We start from the raw sequence: 15392 nt of genomic DNA, 5'->3' as shown, positions 1-15392 counted from the left end.
CTGAAAGACAACAGGCTTGAACTTAAGCGATTATTAGTACAAAGCATATAATTAATGTGTTGAACTCTCCACTACAATGATATGACAGCAGCAGACAGGAAAAGCATACATTTAATGAATATACTGTTACACTAGACAGAATATTAAAATACATTTGCATAGATGTAAAGCACTTAGAGTATTGCTAGATATATCAGATGTTAAAAAAAATCAAAACAAAACAAAAAAAGCAAGTGAAGCAAGGAAAAAGCAGAGAAAGCAAAATAATAACCTATATGCCTTTATTCAAACATCACTGTTATCACAACCATTATACAAAACATCGTAGAATCATGATTCTATTATTCTATAATTCAAAACATCACAAAATCATAGAATGGTTTGGGTTGGAAGGGAACTTAAAGATCATATAGTTCCAACCCCTGTCATGGGCAGGGACACCTTCCACTAGACCAGGTTGCTCACCTGCCCAACTTGGTCTTGAACACTTCCAGGGATGGGGCAGTCACAGCTTCTCTCGGCAACCTATTCCAGTGTCTCACCACCTTATAGTAAAGAATTTCTTCTCAGTCTAATCTAAATCTCCCATCTTTTAGCTTAAAGCCATTTCCCCTTGCCCTATCACTACATGCCCTTTTAAAAAGTCCCTCTCCAGATTTGTAGGCCCCTTTCAGTATTGGAAGACTTTTAAGTTCTACCCTGCCAAGCTGAACAAGCCCAGCTCTCTCAGTCTGTCTCCTGAATAACTTTTATCATGAATTTCTCAGTGAAGATCTCCCCCTGCCTTCAAACCTATTCATTTTCTAAGATGAATGTGTACCTCTGGGGGTTTTTAAATTCAGTTCTGCTGTGAATATTAGTCTGGTAAAGATTTGTAAACACAAAATGGACATAAGAAAGTGGTATCTTTGACAGGCAAAATTAATATTGTGATGCATGGTCTGTAATGCACAACTGTCCTAAACACCAAAATAGTATTTTCTTCAAACATTGCTAAAATTGGATGAAACAGAACCCTAGTTTTAGCATGAAATAGCGTATTTTGTCCACCAGCATCTGTACATGAATCTCTTCTTTTGTTTGATGAAAATGTGTAGTTCCTCATAGAGATTAAGTCTGTACATACATGTGCTCAGCCGCCATTCAGCAAATTGGCACAGCCCAATCAACACCTGTAAGCGGCGAGGAGAAGCAGACAGGCCAACCCAATATGGGTGATAAGCAACTTCTACTTTATTTGTGATGCAGTTCACACATATATATAGGAGTGGTATTCAGCCACTCCTCCTTGGCACAACAGTATTGGTTAGCCCCCCCACAGCTTCCTCCACATTCTCCTCCCAGGTCTGGTCTCCGGCTACCTGTGGGGGCCACCCCCTGCCTTGCTTGCACAGTCCTCCAGAACTCTATGGTCCTGCTCTTAGAGTCATTCTGCAACAAGCACCAGTCAAAAGGATATGCTTTACAGACTTTACCATAAAGCACCTCCTTTGTCCATGAGGTTTGTGTTGAAAACTGCATATTAACCTAAAGTATCCTCAAACTCATAACAAAAAAATAGTAAATTATCAATGGATTAAATTTTTAAGCCAAACTGGAAAATCTTTCTTTTGATGCCCCCACTGCACAATTGTTTCAACTCTGCTCAAGTATTTGATGCTGGCCTTTGTCAGTTCATTAAAAATAACAGATAAATAGACTATTTATTTGGCTTAACATATAAATCCCTATGACAGGCTAGCCTATTTTAATTTCTTCTATCAAGAATTAAAATACCTGTTATTATTTCCGTGTATACAGCAAAGTAGCACAAAACATATTACACCATTTTATACACACAGCAATAATGAAAACATTGCTAAAGCAATGAGACTTGCCAACTACTGATGAGACTCAGAAGAAATTCTTTAACAGATGTTTCCTACATCAAATAGATACTTAGCCCTCTCTGATTACCATGATCTTGAGAATTCATGACTTGATTCAGTGATCAACACCTCTCTGGTACTCCCATAAAAACCAAATTCTTGCAGTAGGTTTTTCTTCCACATAGCAGCTGGTAAAATATATTTACGGCCTTGAGTCCCTTATGGTGAAGTCGTATTGCAGCATTCTTGTGCTCATGACATAATTAGGGTTCTGTCAGCACATCAGTCATACACTGATGAACACACATCCCATTTCTTTGCCATTTTAAAAGCTACTATTATGACAGTGACTAGCAACTACTGTACTAGAGGCTCACCTGACCACATGCTTACTTATTGAAAATTTCTACTGATGTCCTCCAAGATTATTTATTATTATTTACTGCAACCTTATTTCAACAAGCTTCCTTTGCCAGCTATTATTTATTATTTTTAAATGCCTCCTAATACACAATGCACTGAATATTATTCCCTCTGGATCACTTCTTTCCTTAGCTTTAACATTAACCATTTTTTAGGCACCTTTCAAGAAGAGATATCAAACTCATTCTAAAGTAAGAAGTCACTGCCCAAAGTGAGAGCTTTAGCAGCTTATACCTAGGACTGCGATTAACAAGAATATAATAGTTTGAGATACTAGATAAGCCAGGAAATATGGATGATCAAATGAACACTATTTTGACACAACACCCAGATCTATTTGTTTCATCTTCTTTAATTTACTTTTAGAAGTCTTCAAATCTAGGTCACACTAATACTATTTTGTATCTAAACATACACTTCACCCCAACAGTACTTGCTCAGCTCATAAAATATACATTGCGCATGTAACACCAATAAAAGACATTCATTTTTTAAAAAAAAACCCACCTTGAAACAAACTGCAGCAGACAGCAAAATGACATTCTTGTCAAGGAAATGTGGGGAATACCTTGATTTTTCACATTATTAGAAGATTTTTAGCTTATGCTGTAGCTTTTTGTCAATTTATACCTCTTCAATTTTCAATAATTTTCACTGATTTTCACTAATAAAGAAAATACCACATCTCAATTCAAGTTTTCTACTGCTTTTAATTTGCTTTAGCATTCAACCTTTTAGCATGAATAATAACTCAGGTACATAGAATGGCATGACTTATTTTTGCTGTCCAGCACATGTTAAAGTTTTTTATGAGTGGGATGAAAATAACAGGCACCTTGGGCCAGGACAAACTGCTTCTATTAAAAATTACATCTTTATAATTAGTATTTTTAATTCAGTTTTTTTTTTTTTTCTTTTTAATAGGGTAAGTCAGGAGTAACAATCCAATCAAAATTAATGGACCTTTTTTAACATATAACAGTCATAAGAAAACCAAAACCTCGATTATCAATACTTGTTAATAGCAATTCATCTCATTTGGACTGGAACACAAGCAATAGCAAATCACTGAATAACTGAGTAATTCCAGCTGCACAGGTTTTATAATTACATACTGAACAACAGTGAAATTGAACATCTGAACTTAGCCTAGAAGCTTAAAACACTTTAAAAAATATCACCTTGCCTGCTTCTTGCACATAAATCATAGAATGCCACCTTGCCTTTGCAGCCCTTACCTTCTCAACTGCTAAAAATTGCTGGCATCATTAATTCACTTCATATTATGCTAATTCTCTTTCTGCTCAGCCTGTCACCACCTCATTTTCTCCTGCATCCCCCGGTTTGACAGATGCACTTGCAATAATACTTTTCTGGTTTTGACTTACTCAGATTCTGCTATATTGCCACCTTCCTCCTGAGAGCACTGCTGTATCAGGAGCCTGCTTCCTGTGCTTGCAAGCAGAACTAAAGTAAACTTCCAAGCACCACAGGAACTGCAATACTGTGTCCTCCAGATACACTGCTTATATCCAACTTAACCCATGCTGTGCAGATTTATCCCCAATTTACAGAAACAACAGACTTTTCCAAGGAAAATGCATGCAGCCCGCATTAATGTGGCCTACAGAGCTCTGTCTCACTGACACAGATGGGGAACAGTCTTTGTGCAGAGTCTGTACAGAATATTGCACATGAAACACATTCACAACCTCTGAAAAATCAAGCAGATTTGTGTTTTGTGGTGTTTGATTGTTTGTACCTGATTTTTAGAGCTGCTGATCTTAGATATTCTTTTGTGTACTTTCAAAGATCTTGTATAAAATTGGCATATAACAAACAATGAGTTTCATTTTTCTTTTAAAAATCAATTTTAAAAGGGAAATCAGGCTATAGTAGTGATAGCAGCATTTGATATGGAACCCTACCAAAATCATGGAACCGATGATACAACATTAATTCAGTCACAAATTAAAGGAGAATTAATAAAAATAAAAAAAAAAAACCAACACATTATTTCTAGAAAAACTTAAACAATTTTGGTGACATTATTAGACCACATGCAATTCTGATTAAAAGCTATTTGTAAAAATATAAAGTAAATTAAACCACCTGAAAGATCTTAAAAAGTAAAGTCACAAGAATCAAATTGGGACATCAGTAGAGTGGGTATACTAAGTGCTACTCCTCACCCTCTTCACTTCAGTGTTTTAGGAATGCTCAAAAATGACTTTATTGATAAAATGTGTCCCTGCCCATGGCAGGGGGCTTGGAACTAGATGATCTTAAGGTCCTTTCCAACCCTAACTATTCTACGATTCTATACTGATATTGACAGATAAAGACGCAGAGTAGACAGTATCACTTAAGCTTTGTCTAAGGATATGCCGTAGTGCAGTCTTTTGATGAAGAAAGAAACTAAAACACACTGTTCCTACTACTTTATCTCATTATCCCTGCTAAAACCAAGGAGACCCTGTATCTTACGTAGCTGTTCTTCTCTCAAGCTGCCAAGACTTTAATTATTAAATAGTGTTTAAATGTGCAGATGATACAAATGTACATACAATCACAATCTGTAAAATGACCCAGATATAGCTGTGGGCAAACAGAAACCAGTTTCATAAACTACTTTGATTTTCTTAATACCCACCTTTTTGTCTGCCTTTGTTTGTCTAGCTAGGATCTTAGAATTATTTCAGTGTAGTATCTGCCAGTTTAATTAATGGTCTGCTTACTCCCTCTTCCAGATCATTAATGAACATGTTAAATAAGACCAGCTCTAACACTAATCCCAGGGTGCCTTGGCAGATACCTCTACTCACAACATAATCCATCATACTCTTTCTTTGGAGATTGTTTGGATGTAAAAGGAGGCTGCCCACCTGCTTGGCTACGTTAACCACAGGGAACATATTACACCGATTACTGAAAAACTTCACTGACTTTACTTGCTTCTTGGTGCAAGCTAGAAAATGAAGACTGTTGGTTGACAAGGTTCTAGAGAAGAGCTCTAAACTTTTTGGTTTATGACACTTCAGAGACAGTCCAGCAACCAGATCACTGCAAATGCTCTAGATGACAAGACAATTTATAGAAGTGAATCCCTACTTTTTTGAAAAGAAGCCCTACTGAATTAACTGAGATAGAGAGACACAACAAGAAGAACAAAAAAAAAACTCAAAACCTTCAACTCCTAGAAGAAAACAACCTATTTTTCTTTCAGTGCTCCCAAACCAGAGAATATTAGCCTTAACATGATTTATGACTATCCAGTGTAGTTGTCAAGTCCAGTTAGAGGCACTCTTTGGTTTATTTAATGCAGCTCTCTCAGGTTATTTTTTTCCTCACCAGATTCTACTTAGTAGTAACACAAGTGTCTAAAACCTTTTACAGTGCTACACACTTTCATTCACTGCTTTACACAGCTTCTCTTTCCCTTAGATCTTAGGTGGGTAGTAGAACAGATCCTGACTGCTATGTCAACAACCCTCCTTAGCCTGTCATGAGACACACTCTATTAATACAAAATTATCACCACTTACTAAGTCTGTGCAAGGGAACTGAAGGCAAACACTAGAATACAGCAAAGAGAGTTCAAAATAGCCAAAGACAAAAGGAATAAATAATTTGTAGAACTGCAGTGTTGCCAACCCTTAAATTAAAAAAGTGCATCCAGAAAGTTTTGTCCTTTTTGAACTTTTCAGTACTCCTGTCGAACATCTTCCTCATCAGCTTCTATCAGGTTATACCCTGCCAAAGAACCATACTGCTAAAGCAATATTCTCCCCACTTCACAAATCATGAGAAACTTTATTACACAGAATCCCGCCTCTTAATGTTACAGCAGTTTAACCAGCAAATCTCTACTGACAGCCTTCTGCCAACACCTCTTAGATATAGTATCTCATTATCAGAAGGGGGAAGAATAAATAAGGACTGCAGCATGTGCAAAATACACTTCGAAATTTCTTTAAGTAGCATAAAGAATTTCACACAGGATTAAAAAAAAACACAGAAAGAGAAATCTGGCTGACAATGTGAATCTCAGACTCACAGAAACAAGGAAGAGCTCTCTCCACTGGTCATCAAGTCCAATGATCCACTCAAAGCAAGGCAATATTCAAAGTGGGATCGGGTTCCACAGGGTCTTTCCCAAGAGTATTCTCCAAGGGTGGAAATTTCACATGCACCCCGGACAACCTACTGTGCTTAACCACTTTTCATGAATTTTTGGTTTTCTCATATAGTAAAAATTTCCTTTCCTGAATATGTTGCATTCCATTGTCCTTTTGCTGTGTGCCTCTGGGAAGAGCCTCTGCATCCTAAACAACTTCCCCTTTCCTTCAGCAGGTGAAGACAGCAATCAGAGAAGTGTACAAAGCCTTATCCTTCTTGTCTGCTAAGCAATCACTGCTCTCTCAGTGTTTTGCTGTCCACCATGTGCTCCAGCACCCTAAACATATTGGTGGAGCTCGGCTGGAATCTCTCTAGTTTGTTAATGTCTTGCTGTGCTGAGGAATCCAAAACTACACATAGGAGTCTGAATGTGGCTTCACGTGTGCTAACAAATATCGCTTCCCTTGACCTGATGGCTGTGTACCATGTGAAGCAGCACGGAATGCGGTGAGCCTTTATTGCCACAGGGGTGCACTGCTGGCTCATTTTCTGTTTGACCGAGACGACGCCAGCAGACCTGTCCTTGCAGCACTGCTTCTCCACCAGTCAGTCCCTAGGCCAGCATTTGTTGCACGTGGTTATTCCACCCCTTTGAAAAGAAGTATCATCTTGCTTCTATACAAGCCCAGACTTCGTTTCCGAGTTCCCTCATGTCTACAAAACACCCTTCATCTGTACACTCTGAAACCCAACAAGTCATTCACCAATTCTGGGTTTTGAGGCCCACATTTGTTTGGTTTTTGTTCCTTCTTTCTGCTCCCTGGTACTTCTTATCCCTTAAAGATAAAAAAAGAAGTACCTTGGCTGTTCCTTCTCCCCTTTCCAAAGATCTCCCTGCCTTGAAAGCCAGGAACAAAATGAAAAACCTCAGCTGCAGTAATGATTTGCTGCTTCCTTCCAGCCAACAGGAAAAATCTTTTTCCACTTTCTGAAAGGAAAGGCCAAAATTCGTGATGAGCTAAAGCTTTTCATACTACTTCAAAACTGTCTCTAGCCTTTACCAAACTCATCAAGGCCTATCCTTTCCTTCCAGTCTGTTACCCTTGACTGATGTTCAAGAATAAATTATGACTGTAAGCTATCTGGGCCAGTTAGGAAGACTGACACCACTTTTGGGCAAAATGAGTATTTTAGAAAACAAAAGTAGAAATAAAGTTCATTAAAAGAGACATTCACATTACATTCACTAGCCAGTTTGAGTTCTGTTATTGCATTCTTACATGACTTGTTGATAGGGGTACAAGTAATAAATGTATGTATGGAAGGCATCCAGTTTTGTTTAATTTACTGGCATTGTTTGAGGCGCTATGAATCATGTCAGAGATTTAAAGGGATTACTGATAGAGAAGAGTGTAACCTTTCTTCCAATACACCAGCTGTTCCGAAAAATTTCCATAACAGTTGCTTTTAATTATACAAAGAACTGCAAAGCCTTTTTAGCTTAGTATCAATAATGCAGCTTTGATTTAAAAGTTGCTAAAGAGATAATCCTCAGCCTTTTTTTTGTCAAGGCCAGTTTGTGAATAGCAATGATTTAAATCCCAGTGTAATGTTTTTTTTCAAGGGAAGAAAAGAATAGTCTCTGGAACTTGGACTGAAAAATTATAAATGATACTTGGAAAGCATTATTCTCATAACAGTCCTTCAAGAAATGCTGCTGATGCCTAAACAAATATATTTAAAATAGAAATATCAGAAATACAACACAGACATGAGAAAAAAAAAAAATCTAGTCCAACATTACTGATAAGAATAAAACAAAAATCTCTATATCTAGACGTGATGTGTTTTACTAAAGAAGGAGTGGTTTTAGTCATTTTCAAGGCCCAGACAAATCAGTGAAAATGGCATTACTTTATCTTCTACTCTTCCTGCTTCTTTCTGTGATTGAATACTGGCCTCTGACTGCTTAATGCTTATTCATACCTCATTTTCTGGGCAGATCACTAGTTTGTGAACATAATTAGAGACTCCTGCTATTCCTTTTAAGCCGTGAATCTTCAGGCTAATTAAAATGGGGTGCTGCATATATGTATGCAGCTGATAAAGGTCTGCAGCAAGGTACTAGGAATCGTACTATTTGTGTAAGAGAGACATAAAAACTGGTTGCAGCTGCTAGGCCAGTTTTTGCAATAGCCCTCACTGTATTCTGCCCAGCAAACCCCACTTATTTTGGTCTGTTATTAGAGCTTCATGGATCTATAATACTATCGATGCTTTTAAACAAATATCCTAATGTTTTTTCAGGACAGCACTGAAGTACAACATTTCTATAATTCTATGATTTAAACCTGAAGGAAAAATGGCAAGTTCTTCATCCCAAGATCGCCTTCTCCTTACTTTTCCTTGAGGCATTAATCTTACTTGGAAACCATCCATAGGAGAATACACCTCAGAAGACTGTATGTATAAATACAGTACTGGCAAAGAATCTACTGTTTCTGCCTCTCTTCAGGTACCAAATTTATTCTTTTTCCCTTCATCTGTTTTAGTGTGTAGATAGCCTAGAGGCACTGCTGGACTCTTTTTCTTAAACATCTTCAAGGCTTTAGCCTTTGAATAAACTACTGCAAGTTTTAAACGTTTTCTTTTCTCCTCCAGACAAATGTAGCTTACTTTTGCTCAATCTGCGAGGAGCCATTATCCATCAACACAACAAGGGAAACTACTGGTACTGAACAGTGTCTCAAGATGAAGTAAAGTTACAAGCACTGTTCATAAGTTGCTAGGTTGTCTGTAGTTATACCATGAATATCCAGCTTCAGTAAGATCTGCTCTTCCCACTCTGAGGCAGTTGCACATTGCTGTCAAACTTGTTTCTCCAGATGAATTTAAACTACAACTGTAAATTAGATTATGCGATTGTGAATGGGTAGAGGCATCTATGCTGATGGATCTGAATATCTAAAAGCAAACAGAGGATATAGCTGGAAAGGGAATAAGAATCTTTAAGAAATCTGTAATTTTCAGTACAAATTTGCAAAATAACTTTGGGGGTATTTCAGTTATTTTTCAAACATTTTATTTCTGAATTTAGCCTGAGTCTGAGTAAGTTCTTCTCTGATATTGCTCTATAACTGAAGAACTGTAAAAGACGTTCTCTCCTTTGGGCATCGTCATTTGGAAGGAAACATTTGGGAAAGAAACCTGATATCGCTTAATATGGTTATAGAACTTTGAAATGTCATGATTTTTCTACTATGCTGAACATTTCTGAAGGAATTAATATATTTTTTGATCTTTTTCTCTAGTTTTGCTTTCTAACACACAAAATAATACTTAGTCTGTAATAGTTTTATCTCAGAGATCTGATACCAACTCTTAAGTCACCCAAAAACAGGGCTGTCCACATTTAATTTCAATGCTGCCTCAGTTCCCAGGAAGCTAGTTTCTGCTGTAGCCAATTTTCTGCTCCTAGGATGTGCATGGGCATCAAGATTTGAAGATACCAGTTTCTTCCACCTTCATACGTAGGTGGAATTGAGTATTTCTATGTATCTTGCTTTTGGAATCTACTCCAAAAGATGTAGTTTCTTGTAATGCTTACCAGGTCAACTCTTGAACAGAAACATGGTGAGGATAATATTGCTATGGTCTCTGAAGCTCTCTTTCCTGCTGGCTTAAAACAGTCACAGAAGGAATAATATATCTAGGTTCAAAGCATCCAATCTGATATGGAGCAGCATATGGACTGCTGATCTCCTGCCATCAAAGGAACTGCCATTATCACTGGGTTATTAGATACTCTGATGGAGGAAGGAAGAGGGATCTCTAGAGTAGTGAAATATTTCCCTTCAATAAAACAAACAAACAAACAAAGGGTGTAGATGGATACTGAATACTTATTTTACATACCTCAATCACTACACCATTATATGCAGATTTATTCCAGACAAGCCAAAATTAAATTCATACTCTCAAAAGCTCCTGTTACAATTAACAGCAAGATCACAGCCTAAGATCAGAATATCCTTCCAGAGAGAATTATATTACAAAATACGAAGTCTGAGATGATTATGTTCAGCAGTCAGATGCTGAAGATTAGATTTGACAATTCCAGGCTAACCTATACGACCTTGGTGCCAGTCAGTGCTCTAGTTAAAAATGAAATTATTTTATGCAAAATAGAAACACTCTATCAAGAGAGATGGAGTTAGCCTCAGTTCAGAACACTGACTATTCTAGTCCCCTGAATACTTTCTCAGGAGTTAGAAACTCTAGGATCAATTGCTCTCCATTTCCCAGGGAAAAGGTGCACCGATTATCCAGGTATCAATGGTTTGCAGCTTACAAGAACCTTCCACATTCTCTTTTTTGAAAAAAAATTGCTTTGCTTGGGTATCTAACCAAAGGAGGTGGTTCACTGCTGTGAATCCAGACTGCAGAGAGTCATCTAGGCAACTCCATGACACTTCCAGACAGCACCTGGCTCAAAGTACAAGGGAATCATGTTCTTAGATGTATCTCTTCCCTTACAGTGCATAAGGAAAACAGGTGACTGCTTGAAGTTACGCGGTGGGGTAACCAATAGCAGGAACTGGCACTGCTCCCAGTGTGGCTAGTGGAGAGAAAGCCCTGATGAGGCCCCTGCTCTAAATCACTGTCTGGTGAGGTGCCTACCTTTTGCCATTGATTAGATAGGGAGTTCAGAGTTTCCATTACCTTACAAATATAGTATAGTCAGTGGACCCTAATTATTACTGAAATTTAGGGAGTGTGAATAGTTTGCATCTCTCCTTTTAAGTCTAATTCCCACTTGTGGATTTAACCCTTCAACCTGAAGGGTAATAGATTAATACAGTACAAAGGTCTCTTAGGAAAGAAGTATGACTTTCACCATTTGAAAGCAATCCACATCTAATTCCTGACTGAATATAGCAAATTTATTCTACTGAAAACTTAGATGTCAAACTACCCAAGAGTTTCAAATAGTTTTTTTTTTTTTTTAACTCTGCAGAAATCAAGAATTGATAGAGAGAAAAGAAGCTATTTTTTTCTAAAAGAATGGTGACTTGCTTACAGCCGAACACTTACTGACAGGTGAATCTGTCACACTATTAATCATTGCTCAGAGAAATTCTGGTAATACTGTGACAATATCAAAACATTAGTAATTTTTTAAAAATATAACTGTACACATAATTAAGTGGCTTCTTTGTTTGGGGTTTGTTTTTGGTATTTTATCTAAGTCTTGTCCTGCTCTGGTGACTTACTTAAAGTATAATGTATTCAACTTATAAATAAGAAATTGACTTTCTTGTTTAGTATATGAATTGGAACCCTAGGAATATGCCTATCTATGACCAGTTTTCCATTGTCATAAATTAGGATGGTACCACTAAGTTTCAACTACCCATTTTACTCCAAATCCATTAATCCATTAATTATAAGTATTTTTAACACATGCTCCATGTTCAGTAAGAAGAGTATGTGAGTTGTAGCATTTTATTGTGGCTGCAACACTGAAATATATGTCAGAAACTCCTACACTAAAACTGATATTCACAACTTAGTTCATAATTTCATATTGACGCTTTACTGCAATTTCCATAGAATTTCCTTGGTCTGTATCTTTACAATAACTGCAGCTTTAAAAAAACAAAGTTATAATGGTACATGTTTTGTAATGTAAAGTAAGAGTTTTACACCAAAAAAGTATCCCAGCACTCAAGGCATTATTTATTTTGAGGTAACTGACAAAAAGTGGTTTCACTATGCATTCATATAAACTATGCGTGACCTTCAAAAATCACTGGGAGACCAGGAATTCAGAACCAGAATGCATTCCCTGAACAGTGCAACTATTTGGATTAATTGCACTAAGAGACTTCATTTTGAAGGATCTGGGAATGTTTTTACAAGGGTTAGGAAGGATTTCATTAGGATTACATGATGAGCAAATTTGAGTGTGCTTAACTGTCCACATTAACTCTCCAGGCAAGGATGAAACAGATCAGTCATCCACTGCTTCTTAATTCTTATCCAAGATTTTGCCATCATAAAGGGAATGTCTTTGTAGTTCACTGTATATTTCAACCAGCCAAAACAAAAAAAAAAAAACTATGACTTGAGCAAGAGTCTCAATCCTGATATTGTTCTTCAGACCACTGGATTAAGACAACAGTGTGTGCTTGTATTCTGCATTTTTCTGTTCTCTTGTGTTGCCTTCAAAAAAAATCTAACTTTGCCATTTGGTCTAAACTGATACTCCATTTAAATTAGTCTATATTTGCCATAGGATAATACTCCTTGCCAACATCTTTTTTTCAAAGATTTGTTAACTGCAAATTTAGCTGTGCACCAATGGTCTAAGACTAACACATTAATCGAATGGAGGAATTCCACATAGAACAAAGAGTTTGAGCAACTGGATTTTTATAGCTCTACTCTTGCAATTTCATGCCAAATACAACAAGGCAGGGAAGCAGGGCTTCCATATGAATTCTGGGAAATGCAATAAAGGATTGTATTCTTTTCATAATTCGGGAAAATCTGAATTTTTTGAAAAAAATGTTTGTGGTTTTTTTCCTATTGAGATCACAACTGCAATAACTTCCCAGGTATGTCAGCAAAAATATGTGTCCAGTCCAGAGCACACTGTGACACTGTATGTCATTGTCTGAATGTAAATATTGCAAATGCACAATCAAATCAAGAAATGGTGCCTGAGAACACCACTGGGAAAAATAACAGAGGCAGCTGTGCACACAACTACAATAACAGGACAAATTTATGAGCATATGTAGATTTACTCAATTTCTGTTTTAAAAATAGATGTTACCTTTCACTGCAGGTAACTTGCTATTATTTGCTGTTATCAATTATTATAGTACATATGCTATGATTTTTTTGATCCAGCAGCAGACAGGAAGTAAAAAATAGTCAAATGTTAAACTTACACTCAAGTGAGATTTATTTGCTTGTTTGTTTTTGAAATTTGTACATTTAATTACCTGCAGGAGAGATTATTTCTTGTGGACACTGCATTTTTCAAAGTCAAAATAAGGTGTGAACAACTATTGATGGAACTACCTGCCAAGAACTGTTATTTAATAAAGAACCCTGAAATAAATTTAATGAAAGCTTTTATTTTGTAAGCAATCCATCAGCCTCCTTTTAACACTTGCATCTTAACAGAATTTCTTCCCTTGTAGCCTGTAGTGAACTGTAATGTTGAAACTGAATAGCAGCAACTGAGATTTCCCGACTCAAGGAATGACTGCCACAAAAGCAGCTAAGATTATTCCACTTGGAACACTGAAAACACACAGTTGCGTGTTTCTGTCTTGGCTGTACTACTATATAATTAAAAAAACTGTATCAGCAACAGTTCTGCCCAACAACTGTTCCTCATTCAGCTGCTTTTAGGCACTTTTACCTAAAAATATCCTGATTTTGAGTTCAGCATTGGGCATTTGTTTCGAAGTGCAAAACAGTCAGATTAGTGTCTCTTACAGTGTTATTACCTCTCTTCTTTTTGCTTCAAATGTATTCTTAAAAGCTTTTATTAAAGCAAACGCACAAATATTTACCAACCACCACCAAATGCTGTAATACAAAGCTCACCAATGACAGCTTGTATGTACCTGGAAATCAACTTTTAGAGGAATAAAAGTGCATGCAAAAGGAGAGTTACTGTGGAATCTCTAGTTAAAGTTTATTGTTTACATGAGTGGATAAAGGGCTAGAGAACCGTAACAAATGGATAGTATTGGAGCTTCTGATGCACCTGCAGAATTAGATGTGGAATTGAAAACCCAATCTGCTGTAACACACTGCACAAACCATCCACTGAAAAATATCGAGTTATAAAATCCCTTATAATGAAAAACATTGCATTTGATAGTTAAGTAACAGAAATTGTTATTGTCTGTACTTTTAAGGTGCCTACATATGAATACAGAAACCCAAGTTATGCATTAATTTCTGTGTTGGAAGAACAGTAAGGCAGGACTCAAGGGCAGCAGAAAAATCAGTCTGAGTTTCACATACCGTATTGGAACATTGGTGATTTCTGCTCTCTGATGAGTAAGCTTAATTCTCTGGCTAATGACTGCCTTGTTGTTTTGATCTAGAAAGATCACAGCAAAAACATCACTGCGAAAAAGAAAAAAGGCATTTGTAACAAAGGGTAGCATACTCAACTTCAGTAGCACGCCTGCATTCACAGTTTTATTTCAGCAAACATAACTACTTTAACCTCATATAGTCACTTCCTTACAGGAAAAAAAAAAAAAGAGATTTATTCTTTTAGGAATAAATGCATTTAGATTGAGCCCAGATAACAGACTGGATACGCAGTGTTTATGTAACAAACAGTATTAGTTGAGACTACCCTCAAATGCAAGTTCCCTCAATTTTGTTAAGAGTTTGTGGAGCTTATGATGTCTATTCTTACTTCCAATGAAGCAGGGAAGGAAGCATTTACCTCGTGTAAACGTGGACTGAGTGCAAAAAACTATTAAATACTGACTTTATAAGGCTGAAACTTCGAGCTGTGCATTAAGAAAGTCTTGAAAGAAGGTGGACTTTAAGAGTGGTTTAAATACCAGAAAGCCTGTGATAGCTCATTAGGTATCAGAGGGCATTAAAAGTTCACACTTAAGAACAAAATGAAGATACCGTGCCTTCCCTTAAGTGTCTCACAAAACAATGCTCTTTGATTAGGGTTCCCGTCCACACAAAGGGCCGTCTAAGCTTAAAACACCAGCTGGGCGGCACTGGAAGAGAACTATGCGGTGGGTTAGGTCAGGCTCACCTCACTGACCTCTTCCGGTCCGGCAACGGCAGCCATACCCGCACCGACCCACCCTCACCTAGCCCCGCAGCTGCAGCCCGCCTGCCCGCGGAGCCCTTCGGGGCACGGTTTCCTTCTGTCAGTCTAGGCCTGAACTCTCTAAGGACCGTACGCGTCCCCGACTT

At 37.3% G+C, this 15392-nt stretch overlaps 2 long non-coding RNA genes across 3 annotated transcripts in view; both read right to left on the bottom strand.

Moving 5' to 3' along the window:
• Positions 1-15187, bottom strand: part of LOC133275333 (uncharacterized) — a 73741-nt gene extending 58554 nt beyond the window's left edge. For both annotated transcript variants that reach the window (XR_009745472.1, XR_009745469.1), the window contains exons 1-2: positions 14899-15187; positions 14463-14541 (exon numbers count right to left, since the gene is read on the bottom strand). This is a non-coding gene — a long non-coding RNA (uncharacterized LOC133275333). The remainder of the gene's footprint in view (positions 1-14462; positions 14542-14898) is intronic.
• The window catches only part of LOC133280260 (uncharacterized), a 613335-nt gene that overhangs the window by 386573 nt on the left and 211370 nt on the right, over positions 1-15392 (bottom strand). The gene's annotated exons all lie outside the window — the stretch shown is intronic.

Source organism: Pezoporus flaviventris, unplaced genomic scaffold, assembly GCF_033815535.1.
Source record: "Pezoporus flaviventris isolate CSIRO_AGI_PZ_B2104156 unplaced genomic scaffold, CSIRO_AGI_Pfla_v1 ptg000002l, whole genome shotgun sequence".
Classification (NCBI taxonomy): Eukaryota; Metazoa; Chordata; class Aves; order Psittaciformes; family Psittacidae; genus Pezoporus; species Pezoporus flaviventris.
This window is presented reverse-complemented; position numbering and strand designations above follow the sequence as displayed.